Below are 18,522 nucleotides of genomic sequence, written 5' to 3' on the forward strand. Positions count from 1 at the left end.
ATACTACCAACATAACCCTTTCTTTCACACAAGCAAAAGGATCATGAGAGACAAACTTTCAAATCGCCAATCAACAGATCATTCTCATGGCAACAGAAACCACTTCAACACACAAAATAAATGGCACCATCTTTGCCCAATGAAGTAGATTTGGACATTTGTATATGTATTGTCTGGTATACAGTTGTGTGGGATATTGCCTTTTAATCCACGGTCACAATAGCGCTTCAATGCCGGCACACAAGCCATTAAGGCGGGTCTGTGCCTCTCTGAACTGCCTTGCGAGGTGATTCAGAGCCGTCATAAAACATGCCAGCTCTGTGCAGCATCATAATTACCATGTGCCTCAGACCAGATGGAGAATAAGATGGGTTTTATCAGTCTAATTTCCTAGCCAAATTTGTGTGTTTAGGAACATGTATTTAAGCCTATAGTAATAATAAAAATGTCTATGTTTAATTAATTATCTGATAATTAGGTACTTTTGGTATTTTGTTATTTGTAACGCATACATTAAAATGTATTGTTAACTCACCTGAACAGCATAACTGCGCTGGGGCAAAGAGCCCAGCCTTTCCAGCCTGACCACGCACCCCGCTGAACTAAATACTAACCGCTCAGCACTCAGGTAAAGAAAACCCCCCTACTCACTTCCTCCAGGCTCTAGGCGGTCAACTCCCGTTTCAGCCTCCCAGCAAAAGCAACCGAGTTTACCATTTTGGCCTGTTCCAATCCTTTTATCTTTGTGTTCCCTGAAAAATGGGCAATATCAAAAATACATATCTGAAACATAGTATTTAGATGTACTGTATTGGTTTTGTTGGTGCAGTACTATATTTTTAACAAAAGTAGTATTTTAATTCAGAACAATGATTCTGAAAATATCACTTACTAAAACTAGAGAGAATAAATCTAAAGAGACGACGCGTGGACTGTAACACAGTACTACATACTTTTAAATCTGGTAAGTAAAATTTCCCATTAACAGTAATATGAAATCTAAATGTTATCCAAGCACAGAAAGGCAATGCAATTTAGTAAAACCAAAAGATTAAACAAACAAACAAAAAACAACAGTTTGCAGAATTAAAACAGTATCCAAAGTCAGCATTCAAAATTGCAGAATATAGTGCTCAAAAAGGCCTTAATGTCACAGTTCACTTACAAATGAAAATGCATCACAGATAAAATAAATAAATACATCACAGTATGCATGTAAAACTGTTTAATGATTAACTGTTACACTACCCTAGCTTGTCTTGTTCGCTTTGCTTTGGCTGCATTTTCGTCAGGTGAAACTGGAGGAAGCGCTGTGTAACTGCACAATACAACACATGATTTGGCATTTGTTTTTTTTTTTTTTTTTTTTTTATTTTTTTTTTTTTTTTAAACATGGGCTGTGACAGGCTTTGTATCAGAAAACTGGTGACGAAGTTGGAATTGCGATTGACAGGTAAATGCATTAATTTGTTAAATTATATATAATATAATTTATATATAATGGGGGTTGATTTTATTCTTAATACAAGGGCGGTAAAACATGACTGACGTGTATCTGGGTAACAGATATCCGAGGGCTGACTGTATATAAAAATGTACATTTTGTTTTTTAAAATGAAATAGCATACACTGTCCCCAACCTAACCTCTCACACCCATCCAGCAGCTTTTTGGTAGCCATAACATGACGGTGTAAACAGACTGTGCCGTTGATATCTTGACTAGGGTCCCAGCTTATTTTCATAGCTGACAATTGGTTAGATACAATTTCTCAGTAACATTCTGTGACGGTAAATCACATCTAAACACATTACTGGCCGGTAAAATAACCAGGCAGTAGTTTTCAGTAGTAGTAATCCTGTCTTAAAATACTCAGTCATTTTTTGAATGGCTGGAAACTGTTTTAAAATAAAAAATACATGTTAGCTAAAAACATATAAAATGAATGAATGAATGAATGAACAAATAAATATGGCAGGAGAAATTGATGGAATTTTTTTTTTATTTTTTTTTTTCCTAAATGCTGAACACAGAATTCTTAAAAAAAAAAAAAAAAAAAAAAAAAGTGCAGACATATAAGAGCCACCCAAATGAGCTAATTAAAAATCCATTGCCTAGCTCTGCTAATGTTTTCCTAATAGACTGGTTCCAAAGGAGAAGGCTATTTTATATGAAGGCAGTAATTGAAGAAAAAGAACACTCATTCCCTGCATAGCAATAAAGGCAGTGGTTAGCATAAAGACTTTGGTTATGCTGGCTATTATACAATGAGCACGAGATGTACAGAGCACTGTATACAGAGTGCTGACCGGCAATGGAAATCTCCACTTTCTCATTGTAGAACAGCGCTGACAAACGAGTAAAAGTGACCAGGCAAAAAAAGAAAAAAAGAAAAAAGATACCTCTCCATTTTGTTGAATCCTAAATAAATGGTATGATCTTAATTTTATGCACGTGATACAGTGTTTTACTGGTCCTTACATATATTTGCACAGTCATTTGAAACTTTTCCCATGGTTATACTATACATTTACCAAAGTTTGCCTTGTTACTATGCTTTACTATACCTCTCTGGGCTTTACAATGCTTCCCTTGTTTACATTTGGCTTTGCTTTCTTTATGGATCACTTTTGTAACGGACACTCCAGAGGGGGTGTGTGAAGGCTCACTAGTGATAGATGCAATTATACAAATGGCAATTAACAGCAAGATTGGACACTAATGGAAAATCTGGACATTTTCCACTGGTCTCCCAGTTGATACCTCTTTAAGTGCTTGGGGAAGGGTGTGGGTATTCACAAGTGTAATTGCAAACACAGCACAGGTGCCCAGTTTTATTTGTTTTTTTTTTCTTTTTCAGCGATTTATTTTAGCCCGCAGAGGGAGCTGTTGTCCATGACATGAATACAAGCGATGGTAGACAGGTCAATACCAATACTGGTAAACAGTTAAATACTGGTGCACTCACAGGTGCTCAAAAGAATAATGAAAACAAAAGTCGAAAGAAAAAGGGAAAATAAAACTACAAAATAAAAGTGGTGTTTACGCAGTGCCCCCACTGCCGCTAAATCGGTCAGCTCAGGTCTCCATCCTATGCTGTTATGCACTATACACTGGGGTGGCCAAGATTCCCCTTTTACTTTTTCACGTTCCCTCGGATATGTAGCAATTTACTTTCTATGGTCTTCGTTCTCCAGGCTGGCTGTCTTACTCAGCCGTGTTTGCCTATTTTGGTCGCTCGTTCCAACCACTGGCATTTCCTGCTTGGTCTATGTTTACAACGGCCTTCTCGGCCAGCACCTCTGTGTATTCTCAATCACGGCCACTCGAACCCATAACCAAGCGCAGTACTTAAGGGCTGAGCAATCTCCCAAGGCCCGTCTCTCAGCCACTCAGAGAGAGGAAAAGCCAATACACCTTCTTCCCCACCTCTCCATGTCATCACCATGACTGACAGGTGAATCTTACGAGGATGCTGCCCTCGTCCTGCAGTACCATGCACGCGCCAGATAGTCAGCACAGATCTCCCCTTACATATCCTCCCCCCTCAGAAAGGCACCACCAGTCCATTTGAAAATCCTACACCCCCATGCCTTCCCAATAGATAAAATCAGCAATTTGATGCAGTTTCCCTGCTCAGTGGAGTACCCTGAAAGCATAGGGCTGCAGGGCCAAGTACCACCGTGTAATTCTGGCATTGTTATCCTTCATCCAGTGAAGCCATGCTAAGAGGACATGATCTGTAACCAGGGTGAAGTGTCACCCCGGAGGTAGTACCAGAGTGACTCGACTGCCCATTTTACTGTGAGACACTCCTTCTCGATGGTATTATAGTTTTTTCTTGCAGGGAAGTCACCGGGTTCTTGCTTCCCCGCACCTCCTGAAACAACACTGCCCCAAGACCGGTCTCTGATGCATCCGTCTGCAGGGTAAACTCTCTGCTTAAATCCGGGCTGCATAGCACTGGCTTGCTACACAGTCTACACTTTGAGGTCCGTCAAAGGCGTAGCGAGCGTGGCGAAGCTCAGGATGAATTTCCGATAATAGGCCGCTAGTCCAAGAAATAGTACATCTGGGTTTTGGTCGTACGGATCTGCCAGTCAGCCAAGGCTTTCACCTTACCAATCGGCGGTCTGATCTGGCCACTCCCTACTCGATACCCCAAATACTCCGACTCACTCTTCCCAATGGCATATTTCTTTGGGTTAGCAGTGAGCCCAGCCTCCCGCAAGGATTGCAGTACTGCCACTACCTTAAACAGATGATTCATCCAATTCTCACTGTGGATAACCACGTTATCTATGTAAGCAGTGGCATACTGCTGATGGGGCCACAAAATGTGATCCATCATCTGCTGGAAAGTGGCTGGTGCTCCGTGCAACCCAAAAGGCAAGGTAAATTGATACAACCAAAAGGGAGTCGAAAACACTGTCCTCTCTCTGTATTCCGGTGTTGGAGAAACATGCACTTAAGATTATTTATGTAGCATGAAACACAACAGATACATAACTACCATGCATGACAAATACTTACACATATTGTAATGACCATAGCATAACAGTTTAGACTTGGGCATATACAAAGTTCATACCCAGCAAAGAGAACAGGAGGCCGCTAAAAGGAGATTATCAGAGAAGGTATAATAACTGGTTAATAACAGATTGCAAGATTGCATTTCATTGCACTGACGATGACCGTCTGACTGCTGGAATAAACACAATCACACATTGCTGGAGGAACTGATGCATTCAAGAGATAACATAGGTTAAGCATAAAGGAACAAAGGGCCACACCAAGATAACACCATCTTAGGCAGCGTGAGCCAGAACCGACACAGGGGGTTGCCCAGGGTGACTGAACCCACAAAGAGAAGAAAGGAGGGTGGGGCTGAGGTCAGTGGCTACTTAATCAAGGTACACTCAGCTCAGCTCACTTCTCTCTTTCATTAAGACTATTATTGGAGACTTGTCAATCGAGAAAGTCCTGGAAGATAAAACCTACAATATTGCATTGCATTATTTTGTTCTGTTATGTTTTGTTTTGAACCGATTGTACCATGCAGTTTGCATATGAAATTGTGATCTGTACTGTTTTGCTTTGAGCATTCATTTTGTTTCCGGAATTAAACCTGTATATATTGAATAAACCAAACATATCTGAAGAAAAGGACTGTGCATTTCTTTCATCAAGAACCAACTACTCACTACTTTTGAAAAACTACATAATTCGGGGTCAGGAGTATCTGCCAGTACCCCTTCGTACCCCTGCGCTCCAGAAAATCATCTACCCGGGGCATAGGATAAGCGTCAAACTCACTAAAACAAATCAGACTGTTCCAGTCACTTTGGGACTCCTCTATTATACCCAGTCTGAGCATCTTGTGAATCTCCCCCTTTATTACCTGCCTTTTGTACTCAGGTATGCGGTACGGCCTCTGGCGGACTGGAGCCCCCGGCTCAACTTTAATGTTATGGTGGGCAACTCGAGTTTGTGCAGGTCCAACACATACCAGACAGTATTGGTCAAATTATCCTGCTGTTCCTCCCACATCTCTCTGACCAGATCGAGCAAACCCCGGGATCTCCGCCCATACAGCAGCTCAAATGGTGAAAACCCTGTAGAAGCCTGAGGTACCTCTCTGATCGCAAAGAGAAAGGGAAGAATCAGCTGGTCCCAGTAGTGCACTTCACTGTCAACAAATCTGTGCAACATGTTTTTGAGGGTTTCATTAAAATGCTCCACAAGACCATCAGTCTGAGTGTGAAAAACCGAGGTCCTAATGGTCTTAATCCCTAAATGTTCTGAGGTCCAGCCGGGACATAAAGTTGGCACCTTGGTCAGTCAGTATTTCCTTGGGGATCCCCACCAGGGAGAAAACCTTCACAAGCTCATTGGCAACAGACTAAGTAGACGCAGATCGGAGGGGATTGGCCTCTGGATAACACATAGCATAATCCAAAATGACCAATAGGTGTGTGTATTCTGCCGCATTCCTCTCTAGCAGTCCAACTATATTTACTCCAATACGCTCAAACAGAGCTTCCACTAGTGGCAATGGCACCAATGGAGCTCGTGGGACGGCTCTAGGGCTGGCCTTCTGGCACTCCCCGCAGTGTTAGCAAAAACGCCTGACGTCACCATTCAGCCCCAGCCAATAGAACAGTGTCACGAGCCTCGCTTTGGTTTTGTCCCTTTCCAAATGACCAGGCAGGGGAATAGTGTGAGAAAGCTGCAACAAATCTTCATTAAAGGTCTGAGGAATGAGCAATTGGCGATGCACTTCCCCTGTCTGAGGTAATTTTTCAACACGGTACAAAAGGTCTCAATTAATTTCCAGCAGGATATGTGGTGGCGTATCTGGGCTTGACCACCCAACCACTAACCACAGCTGCTTGGTCAAAGAGCCTGCCCAGCACATCGTCATGCCCTTGCTCGAGTCGGAAGTCACAAGAGCAAGCTAAAAAATGAGCTCCTATGGCTTCCAGCTCAGGATCAGGTTGGTCCTGAGCGGAGGCAGCCGAGCCAGTACACAGTCTCTACGCAACAGGAACTTCATTAGGGGTCAGTGGCATGGTCACCAAAACACTGAGTTTGGGGTTTATATATCCCTGCCTCAGACCCTTTCAGAGATGTGGCTTCGACAATATACAATGTTTAGAAGCACTAGGTCTTCATGTTCTAGACAACAAAAAGTCACATGACCCTAATATGGCTGCGATCCCAGGTAACAGGTGAAAGTGGAGAGTGCCATGAGATTTTGCAGGACCCGAAACACTGTATAAAGTTGCGGTGTTACTTCTGAAGCTGAATATTTAAAGTCAGGTAAAGATTATGTAGCTTCTAGCCTGAAATGGAACAACTGTGTGTACTGTTTTCTTTTATATTACTTAAAGAACCATGTAAACATTCAAATTTCCACTGCAACACAAAGGGACCTGAGGAACCACAGCAGACAAGGGTAAAGTGGCTGTCCTTTACAGTGCATAGAACCAGAAGGTGTGCCATCCTTTACCGTGTATAGAACCAGAAGGTGTGCTGTCCATTACCATGTATAAAACCAGAAGGTGTGCTGTCCATTACCGTGTACAGAACCAGGTGTGCCGCCCATTACCGTGTACAGAACCAGAAGGTGTGCCCTGGGGGGAGTTAATGCTAGACCTGCAGCTTCCACTCTCTCTGGCTAGGCATCTGACTGAACAGGCAGGAGACTAATTATATTGTTTAACTGTTGTCTTCTTACTCCACAGGGGAAGTCTTTAATAGGCTTGTATCCAGCAGAACCTCGAAATGCTTTACAGTTTTAAATAGAACTCTTGGGACTCATGTACAGTTAAAAAGCACAGTACTCCATCCTCATCGTGAAAATAAAATGGGATGAATCCAGTGCTAAGCATTATTTAGATTAGGGAGATCCCATTAAAATACTTTTAATGGCGCAAATTCCATTACGCAAATCTGAAAACGCTGAAAAATTCTTTCAATAGCTGCATAATTCACAACGTCAATCAAGTATGTTAGTCGCAATAGAACCATCAGTATAATGAAAAAGTAGATCACCATGACTTGCATGCAGGGTATGTGTCTCAGAGTCGGCTTAAAAGTGGCTATTGTAAACAGGGTATAAGATTAACAACCTTTCACCTCGACTTAAAAAACAGATACGTGCATTAGTCAATGCATTTCTGCAGATTTTGCATTAGCTTGCCTGTAATTATCGCTGCCCAGCTGAAAAACCAGAGCCGTCCATCTTGCAGATGCTCTTGTGCCTTTAACAATAAGGATTCATTGTGCTGCTTGCAGACTAGATCGCTTGCGCACGCTGCATGACAAAAAAAAATTCTTGAAACCACGACAGCTATGTTGCGCCTTGACACTAAATTTAACCAGAGATTTGAAGTGGTGGGTTTTCCGTTTGAGCACTTTGAGAGGCTGAAACGAAAATGGATGATGAAAAAGAAAAAAAAAGAGCAACCCAACCTAGTCAACAAAGAACAACTTGTAGAAAGAAAACTGGAAAAACTGCAAGAGGGGCCAGTGTGTAAGAAAACATTTTTTTAAAAATGAACGATTGTGATAGTGAGTATGACGTTATGTGGGGAAAAAAGAAAACAGGGTATAAACAAGTGATTTAAAATGTATATTTGTATTTAGGCAGAGGGATTACACAATCAGTTCACATGCAGAGTACAGTGTGTATTCACATGTGAGCGCAGGGATTGCACAAATTCGTTCATGTGCCGATATTCATGTGAATGATTAATTAACAATTGTGCCCTGGCACAGCTGTATATATAGAGGCACAATTCACTCACTCAGGGTTGGCATGTACAGAAGTGGAATGGGAGTCTTTAGCAGGAGTGAAATCTAAAATGAAACCTATAAGTAAACAATTGCTACACATGCTGGATATAAACCAGCACAATACTCGTTTGTTTGTTTGTTATGTGTCTGTTTATTTTGGCCATAGTGCTGTTCTGTACCAGTGTTTTGTTTATTTATTATTAAACGCGCAGCAGCGCTTACATACCCAAGCACTGTTGTCCGTCTAATTCCTGGCCTAACATCACCACAGAGCAATCCGTGACATAGTGTCAGAGTAGGATACAGCGCCTTCACTAAGCAGGCCAGGAACACTACTACAGGCAAGGCTGGCCTTAGGATGAGTGGGGCCCTAGGCGGTAATGATGAAGTGCGAAGTCCAGAACATCAAATGAATGCTACAGTAGCAACCGTATATAGGTGCATCATGTAATCATATGCACCTACATAAACTAACATTAAGATACGGTAAATAATATTAAAATATTAATGAATACTTGTCTCAGTTTGTTAGACTATCATTTTACATAATTCACAACTTCAAAGCACTCAGAATTCCAGTCTACTTCAAACATATCATGTATTAACTTTTCTAAAATGACCATGCCCCAGTAAACCTATTGAAAAATACTGCCATGTCAGACTAAGTGGGTTCTGACAGGTCAGCAACGAGAATAACCAGGTAGAAAAAAATAATAATTTAAAAAACAAATCCCACTGACAATGCCACTTGTTATTCAATAAATTAACCTCTGGGCATTATTAAATACTTTTTTTTTTTCATTTTATGTTCTAAATTATGTAAGAACACACACTACAATACATTTTCCTACTTCAGCAGCAAACTTATAAAATCTGAGTATTCTAAATTTCTGGCAACTTCACTCTTATTTGACAGTGTATGGACAAATTTGACAAACTTTTGAGTCATCGTTGAGCGCAAACACGTCTTGATCAGTTTCAGCCTGCAAAAGCTGCGCTCACCAGAAGCAACCGTCACGGAATTACCTGCCGGCTAATCTGTTTTCATGCCTGTACTGCAGCATTTTCATAGGACTCATACCTGCGAGGTGCCAACATGGGTACAAATCATTTAGAAAATTGGTGCTAAAAATAGTGACAATGAATGCAGGGGGTCAAAATAAGCCGCCGATCGGCGCAAGCCACAGCCTAATCCTATAATTTCACTGGTTACTTTAATAAAAAAATATTAAGATTATTTTCAGGTATTATCACAGTCTATTTTTTGTTGTATTATTGTACTGTAAGGTGATATATAGTGCATAGTAAGTATACGCATGCACCAAAAAAAAATAAAAAATAGCGTATTGCTTTTGTAGTAATATCATAACAATATGTACCCCGGTGCTTGTGAGAGATATTGAGGGTTCATATATAGAGGCTGTATGCCTTTAAGAAGAAAGTCACGATAGGTAGGGCCCTGCTTTTTACGCAACCCGCTTTCTTAGGATGCACTTTGTTCCTCCCACTGCAAGGCGGTCATGTAGTCTTAATTAAACCACTTATTGATTAATAATCATCCCCATTCCTTTAATCATCTCAATTAGTCATTATATTAAAGTGCATTGACTCGTTGATTAGGCGGCAGCAGCAGCTCCCTGCATTTATTTAGTCATGCATCCCTTTATTACTAATACATCTTATTCAATGTTATTTCTTAGAATGTGTAAATAAATCATTTAAATGTTTCAGTTTACTAGTAGGAACACATCATTTGTCAACAAAATATTTAAAAAAACATCACTGATTCCTGGAACAATTTATTTAAAATACTGAAATCATAACATCAATGCAGTAACATATATTACAAATATAGCATAAATAGTAATAATAATAATAATAATAATAATAATAATAATAATAATAATAATGCAAGGTTGTTCGCAAGTAGCACATTAAGTGTCACTTACAGTTTCATGAAAGACCATGCATTAAATGTTGCTATTAGACTTAAGCATTGTCAGTTGGTTAACCCTGCTTTCTTTCATAGACTGATGTTGTTCTGTAAAAACCTGGCCATAAGAAACACTTATTTCAGCATCTACAGAATTGGTACCAACTGATAAATATATTCTAGCCTTTCGTGATAAACTGGGAAATAATTAAATCCAAAATGTGTTCAATGTCATTTTACTGGCATTTTCTCTTGCATATGGTAGGTATTTGTCCATTTCTGATTTACAGTCAGCATCAAATCCTGGAATAGAATATAATGGGAAGGATTACAGACCCACTTGATATGGGTCGAATATCCTTACTGCCATCAGAGCTGGTTGAAGAAAACGTGGTTTGTTTTTGCATTGATCCGGGTTTTTCAGAAACGTCATGGAAGGTTTTTACAGTTTGTTTATTGCAGCATCTGTGCTGTGTGCCTCTTGTGCCACTTTGTCCTTGCTAGGACAAGGCTGACCTCCAAGGCATTTTAAAATAGGTGTTGGCCTCTCCTGTGATGTCCAGTTCTAACATGAAAGGCATTTGACACTTGGAGTAGATCACTGTTTTTGTTTTGGATGTGCCAGCATGTTGTTGGACATCTTGGCAGGCTGGATGTGGAACAGATTTTCTTGGGAAGTTACAGTTGATTTTATGATGGTTATAAAAACTGACTACTTCAAAGATAAACTGGACTGAACCAGATGCTTTGAAGCTAGTGTTAAGGCAAATGGACAATTAACCAAGTGAAAAGAGATTTGTGTCTTTCTCTGATTGGTTTAAGGAAAAATCATGATGCCATTCAGAGACTGCATTTAAACAGAGAATACTGAAATGTTCTTTGTATTGCTCAGTTCCATGCTTGGAAAGAGGATACCTGCAAACTGTTGTCACCATGTAACCTTTGAGATGTCTGGTTGTAACTTTGCAACTCAGAACTTTTATCTTCAATACACTATACTTATCTGGACTCGAAAAAAAGAAGCCTGCAATTTCTTCTGTGTTTTTTTTTTCTCTTTTATTTCTTAAATTCAACAGCTCTGAATTTGGGATTATCAATTTTTCCAGGGGAACATTAGCACAAACAAATCCCCCTGTCAAAATCAAAAATAAGAACATAAGAACATAAGAAAGTTTACAAACGAGAGGAGGCCATTCGGCCCATCTTGCTCGTTTGGTTGTTAGTAGCTTATTGATCCCAAAATCTCATCAAGCAGCTTCTTGAAGGATCCCAGGGTGTCAGCTTCAACAACATTACTGGGGAGTTGATTCCAGACCCTCACAATTCTCTGTGTAAAAAAGTGTCTCCTATTTTCTGTTCTGAATGCCCCTTTTTCTAAACTCCATTTGTGACCCCTGGTCCTTGTTTCTTTTTTCAGGCTGAAAAAGTCCCTTGCGTACACTGTCAATCTTTTAGAATTTTGAATGCTTGAAATAACATCTCGACGGCGTTCACAATTTTTGTTCTCCTTACGTTTTTTTACCTGAGGATACCGCCTCATAGCTGTCAATCTCAGACTTTCGTTTTCTGTGTTTTTCTGTTGATAGATGTCGGTTTACTGTTGTGCAAAATAAATTATACCCACCAGTGTACAGAACACCAGGTGGATATTGTTGCGTGCGTTCACTCATTGAAATGCTTTTTGATTGCGATGTCTTTGACCCTATGTTTAGGTATTTCGATTCTTCTTTTAACGCATCAATTTATTCAATTACCATTTATACGAATCATAATTAGCTCTTCTAATTAGTCAAAGTGTAATGTGTTGATTTCTTAATTGTGAATTCAACTACTATAACTGCAGTGGCTGCAGGGACATCTAGAGGATAGCAGTTAAATTACAACTGAAGAAAAAAGATCTCGTAAAACGCAGGACCCTAGTGATGGGATATCAACTGAACATTGTCAGCTGACATACAAATGCTTAAGTGCAGCGGTGCTGGATTATTACACTCCGGTTTCATGCAACAGTTATGATGGTGACCAAAACATGTGCGAGTACTGTTTTGTAAAAAAAAATAAAATAAAACGGTTAAACATTTGCATTAAATAGTAAACATTAAACAGTTGCATTAAAAAAATGTTGAAGAGCGAAAACTAAAAATAGACAAATTAACAAAATGCCCTGAAAACTTAACATAAAGAAAACAATTTTAAATGAAGCAATAAGATCAATAAGGAAATTAAGATAAAAGGAAAAGGTTACCGTCTTTTTTAGTGAACTCCAACAACCCTGCGTTATCTTTCCCCAGTCAAATCGTAGAGTGCCTAAATAAGCACGGTAATTTACCAGAATAAAAAACAGAAATGAAAAAGAATGTAGAACATAAAAAAGAGCAGCCAGATACAGTCAACGAAAGACAACACATTATTCAAATTCTTTGTCGTATTATATGTTTAATGTAAGGCAAGTTTATTTTTCCGTTAAAAGTGCTCCCGGCTATAAGCACTTCATTTATATCATTATAAATATGTTTATCAATCTTCATGTTTTAATAGTTTCACAAATGAATAGATTGTGCATGTCCAATAAATAACTAATAACACTTCTGTTCAAATCTAGGTTATGCTTTATTTTAAGGGCCATTTTGGTTTATTAACTGTTAAAGCTAATAAAAATTTTAATGTACATTCTTTGTTTTCTCTTAACTGTTAGTTAATAACATATAATAGGCCAGCTAAAACACCAGAGCACTATGGATGATCAATCAAACACCAGAGCCCAATGGATGATCAATACCCAGGCGATCATATGCTTGAAATCAGTTCAGATTGTTACTGTAGTAATGTTTAGCAAATTCAAATCAGGTTTTTATTAACCCTAACCTAAAAATTAACAAAGCAGCCCTAAAATCTAAAAAAAAATGGGTTATCAACATTAAAATCAAAAGAAAAAAAAAACATTAATTTTTTTGCCAGGGAAAGTTTGTCTTGAAATGCTTCTAAACAGTAGACTTCACTTTAAAAAAACAAAACAAAAAAAAAAAAAAACATCACAAGTAGACTGACCAAAAAGTGGCATAAACTGCACAACACGTTTTTTTCTAATCCGGTAATACCTTGGCGTCTATGGTGGGGTTTTTCTTTGTAATTTCACTGGATTGCTGCATTGAAATGTCAGGTTCATGTATTCACAAAGCAGCATCCTGTAAATAATACCTTCAATTTAAAAGCGCAGTCTGTGCCTTGCCAGAGGCACTCTCTTCGCAGCCATTTCTGGGTTCAGCTTCCATGCTGTGACACGTTGTTGACAGAAATATAAAAGTATTTTTGTCTTTGTGTTGAAAGTCTTACTGAATTTTGGAAAAGACACAATTCTCTGTAATCCTGTAAATCGGGTTGACCATTATAGGAAGAATAGATGCCATTTTAATACATCAAACATATTGCCCATCAAATAAACTGGACACAACTTTCATCTCATTTACCTACCATGACAAGAGCGTTTCCAATAAATTCAGGCAGCGTTAATCCAACTTAAATCAATTTTTTAAACCGTGGAAACACCCCATTAGAACCAATTAAGTTACATGAAAAACATACAACTTGTCTGGATTGTGAGGGTTAATGCTTGGAAAAGGGACCTTTTGTCAACTGTTTATTCTATTGAAGGAAAATTCCAACACATCTCAAACAGTGAACAGTTACCTTCACACAGGTATGTTAAATTTGCACTGTAAACCTTGACGCACATTACAAAACCCAGCCTTGTTTATTTGTTATAAAGAATATGTAATGCACTCTAAAAACATATTAATGCTTTAAAAAGTGACAGTACATTTCTAGTAATAGTTACATTTCTTGTGTCACATGCTATAATAAAAACAATACAGAACATGGTCACTGGATTGACTTGCTAGCACTTAGTTATGAGTCACTTGAATTAACAAATGAAATCCACACTTGATCGGTAAAGATGCAGCGACAATGCAAACAGATGATGTAATTACAGTTCAGGTATTCCGACTAACATGAAATCTCTTTACAAAGGCTGTGTAGGAACAGAATCCAGGGTTCATTTTGAACAAGCTATTAGGCATAGCACATTCTTGCGACACTAATGTATTGCTAGTGTTACTTCACTGATTAAACATTGACATGTTTTGCTTTAGTTATACTTCTTACCTCATGCAAAAAATGGACTAGAGACAGGACATGATTGGAACCCCGCAGGGAGCAGCCACAGCTGGATTTTATTAGAGCATTTTACTTGGATGGCATCAACATTCTTCCTGATAACCACAGATCCAGGTTAATTCTGTAAAATGCTCTAAAAACAGCTGTAGCCATTTCTGGTAGGGTCTAGAATGATCAAATCAACCCCCAAGACTACACAACTTATAAAAAGTGTTGTTAAGGGCAGGATAAAAAATTAAAAATAAGAGTGTGTAATATTGAGACAAACTAAATTATCAGGATCTCAGAGTCATATGACAAGAGTCCTCAATACTGTACCCCTAAACCTGTCCAATATGGGCAGTCCAGTGTAAGCCTGGGAGTGTCCGCATTCCACTGCACTTGTACAGTTCATAGTGTCCGCTGCTACAGGGACCTTGTAGCTGCTGTCAACTCTATGTTGATACATTAAACAGGCTTTGTTACTAACGGATTACCTTACAGTCCGCTTAGATAGATCAGCGCCAGGTCAAGGACCCACGTTTTGTGCTGCAACTGCAAGAAAACAAATTGCATCACTGCACGAAAACAACGTTTTGACCATGTGTAAAACATAAATAATGAAATACATCAATAAGTGCAACCTGTCTCTGAAAAGCAATTTCTCAACTGCTGTAACAATGTGTCCTTCCAGAGCAGAAGCAGTTACACTTTCTAATCATTTTAATATTCTGAAGAACGAACTTCCCTGAGGCCTAAATAAATATGTTTCCTGTAACCGACAGACAAAGCCCTGTGACACTGCTCTAACCCCTCCATCTCCTGTAACCTGACAGACCCATGATATAGCTCTGACCCCTAAACCTGTAACCTGACAGAACCCTGTGATATAGCTCCATCCTCTTCACCTGTAACCTGACAGAGCCCTGTGACATAGCTCTAACCCCTTCGCCTGTAACCTGACAGACCCGTGATAAAGCTCTGACCCCTTCATCTCCTGTAACCTGACAGACCCGTGATATACAGTACCGTGAAAAAGTACTTGCCCCTGTCTGATTTTCTGCATTTTTGCATATTTTTGGCACTTCAACCAAAATCTAATATTAGATAAAAGGGAACCTGAGTGAACAAATAACAACATTTTGATACTTATTTATTTATTAAAGAAAGTAATCGCCCCCTTAGACGCAATAACTGGTTACGCCAGTAATAACTGAAACCAAACGCTTTCTGTAGTTATTGATCAGTCTCTCACAGCACAGTGGAGGAATTTTGGCCCACTCCTTCATGGAGAGCTGCTTCAACTCAGTGACATTTGTGGGTTTTCGAGCGTAAACTGCTCGTTTCAGGTCCTGCCAGAACATCTCAATGGGATTTAGGTCTGGACTTTGACTAGGCCATTCCAAAACTTTAAATTTCTTGTTCTTCAACCATTCTGATGTAGACTTGCTTGTGTTGTTTCGGATCATGGTCTTGCTGCATGACCCAGCTGCGCTTCAGCTTCAGCTCACGGACGGATGGCCTGACATTATCCTGTAGAATTCTCTGATACAGAGCAGAATTCATGGTTCTTTCAATGATGGCAAGTCGTCCAGGTCCTGATGCAGCAAAGCATCCACAAATCATGACACTACCACCACCATGCTTGATCGTTGGTATGAGGTTCTTACTGTGGAATGCAGTGTTTGGTTTTCGCCAGACATAACGGGGCCCACGTTGGCCAAGAAGTTCCACTTTTGACTCATCTGTCTATAGAAAATTGTTCTAGAACTCTTGAGGATCATCCAGGTGCTTTTTGGCGAACTTGAGACGAGCATTCATGTTCTTCTTAGTGAGCAGTGGTTTCCGCCTTGCTACTCTGCCATGAATCCCATTTTTGCCCAGTGTCTTTCTGATGGTGGAGTCATAAACACTGACCTTAGCCAAGGCGAGTGAGGCCTGCAGATCCCTGGATGATGTTCTAGGGTTCTTTGTGACTTCCTGGACAATTGTACGCCTTACTCTTGGAGAGATTTGGCAGGATAGCCACTCCTGGGAAGATTCACTACTGTCTCAAACTTTCTTCATTTAGACAATATGGCTCTGACTGTGGTTTAGTGGAGCCCCAGAGCCTTAGAAATGGCTTTGTAACACTTTCCAGACTGATAGGCATCAACAACTTTTTTCCCCCCGGAGATCTTCAGGAATTTCTTTTGATCGTGGCGTGATGTGCCTCTGGAACCTGTGTGCTGACAACTTCACTCTGATGGTAAGGGCCAAAGTTAGTCAGATTTATATTGGGCAGGGCTGGCCCAAATCAGGCCTGATTGTTGACCAAAGTATTCAAACTGCTGACCCAAATTATCTGTTTAATTGGGTTGAGTTAACTAGGGGGGGCAATAACTTTTTCACACCTGAAGATTGCATGTTTGATTACCTTGCACACCAAACAAATGAAAGAAGCATCAAACTTTGGTGTCATTTTTTCTCTCAGACTCCCTCTATATACTACTACAACCCACAAAAAGATCTGACCAAATTCAATGTGAAAAATGTGCAAAAATGCATGAAAGCAGACAGGGGGCAAATACATTTTCACGATACTGTAGCTCTGACCCCTTCACCTCCTATAACCTGACAGACCCCTGTGATATAGCTCCATCCCCTTCACCTGTAACCTGACAGACCCCTGTCACATCGCTCCAACCACTTCACATCCTGTAACCTGACAGAGACCTGTGATATAGCCCTGACCTCTTCACCTTCTGTAATCCAATAGGCCCCTGTGATAGAGTCCGCTACGGTTCCAATTTTTACGACCCACTTCCGACCCAGACCCACTACAAGACCTGACCCGAAACCATAACACAGTCTTCTTACTCGCGACCCGACCTGCTTTAATAAGACCTGCAACCCAACCCAAACCCGCAAGTGTTTGTCATTTACCTGCTGCCTGCGTCAACTGACTCTCTCACGATGTCACATTCACACACGTCTCTACCATTCTCCACAGATTGAGTTTATACAATAGGCTATACAGCGTTAGCGTTCTCTAGTTGTCTGCATTTATTTTAAAATTGTAACATTAACTATCTGTACTTACTTTACTATAAAATACCTGTCTATTCCCTTCATGCCACCAGTTGAAAGGGAGCTACACCTGTGCTTTCGCAGAGATGATGCACTCCTCCCTAATCGCCTCCTGCTTTACTGCAGGAAATACTGGTACCTTCTAATATGTTATGTGGGAAAGGGTTACAGACGACTACGCTAAAAGGACAGAAAACGTTTTTGGTGATTCAAATTCAGACCCAATTTTATTTTTTTTATTTGGCCCGCACCTGAACCGCAAACCGCGAAAAAGTTCAAATTCCAACCCGACCCGATGCAGGACTCTACCCTGTGATATAGCTCCATCCCCTTCACCGGTAACCTGACAGACCCCTGTGAGATAGCTCCATCCCCTTCACCTGTAACCTGACAGAACCCTGTGATATAGCTCCATCCCCTTCACCTGTAACCTGACAGACCCCTGTGATATAGCTCCATCCCCTTCACCTGTAACCTGACAGACCCCTGTGATATAGCTCCATCCCCTTCACCTGTAACCTGACAGACCCCTGTGATATAGCTCCATCCCCTTCACCTGTAACCTGACAGGCCCCTGTGAGATAGCTCCATCCCCTTCACCTGTAACCTGACAGACCCCTGTGATATAGCTCCATCCCCTTCACCTGTTACCTGACAGAGCCCTGTGACATAGCTCTAACCCCTTCGCCTGTAACCTGGCAGATCCCTGTGATATAGCTCCGACCCCTTCACCTCCTGTAACCTGACAGGCCCCTGTGATATAGCTCCATCCCCTTCACCTGTAACCTGACACAGCCCTGTGACATAGCTCCATCCCCTTCACCTGTAACCTGACCCCTGTGATATAGCTCCATCCCCTTCACCTGTAACCTGACAGAGCCCTGTGACATAGCTCCATCCCCTTCACCTGTAACCTGGCAGACCCCTGTGATATAGCTCCGACCCCTTCACCTCCTGTAACCTGACAGGCCCCTGTGAGATAGCTCCATCCCCTTCACCTGTAACCTGACAGACCCATGATAAAGCTCTGACCCCTTCACCTCCTGTAACCTGACAGAGCCCTGC

The 18,522-nt window shown here is 40.5% G+C and overlaps 1 protein-coding gene across 4 annotated transcripts in view; it reads right to left on the reverse strand.

The window, feature by feature from the left end:
- LOC121323270 (transmembrane protein 198-B-like) overlaps positions 1-18,522 on the reverse strand; it is a 109,035-nt gene that overhangs the window by 82,430 nt on the left and 8,083 nt on the right. The window contains exon 1 of one of the 4 annotated variants that reach the window (XM_041264240.1): positions 14,886-14,943. The exons of the other annotated variants lie outside the window; for them this stretch is intronic. The gene's annotated coding sequence lies outside the window, so the exon portion shown is untranslated. Of the gene's footprint in view, positions 1-14,885; positions 14,944-18,522 lie in introns of those variants that run through there. 4 annotated transcript variants of the gene reach the window in all.

This window comes from Polyodon spathula, chromosome 11 (assembly GCF_017654505.1).
Source record: "Polyodon spathula isolate WHYD16114869_AA chromosome 11, ASM1765450v1, whole genome shotgun sequence".
In the NCBI taxonomy this organism is placed as follows: Eukaryota; Metazoa; Chordata; class Actinopteri; order Acipenseriformes; family Polyodontidae; genus Polyodon; species Polyodon spathula.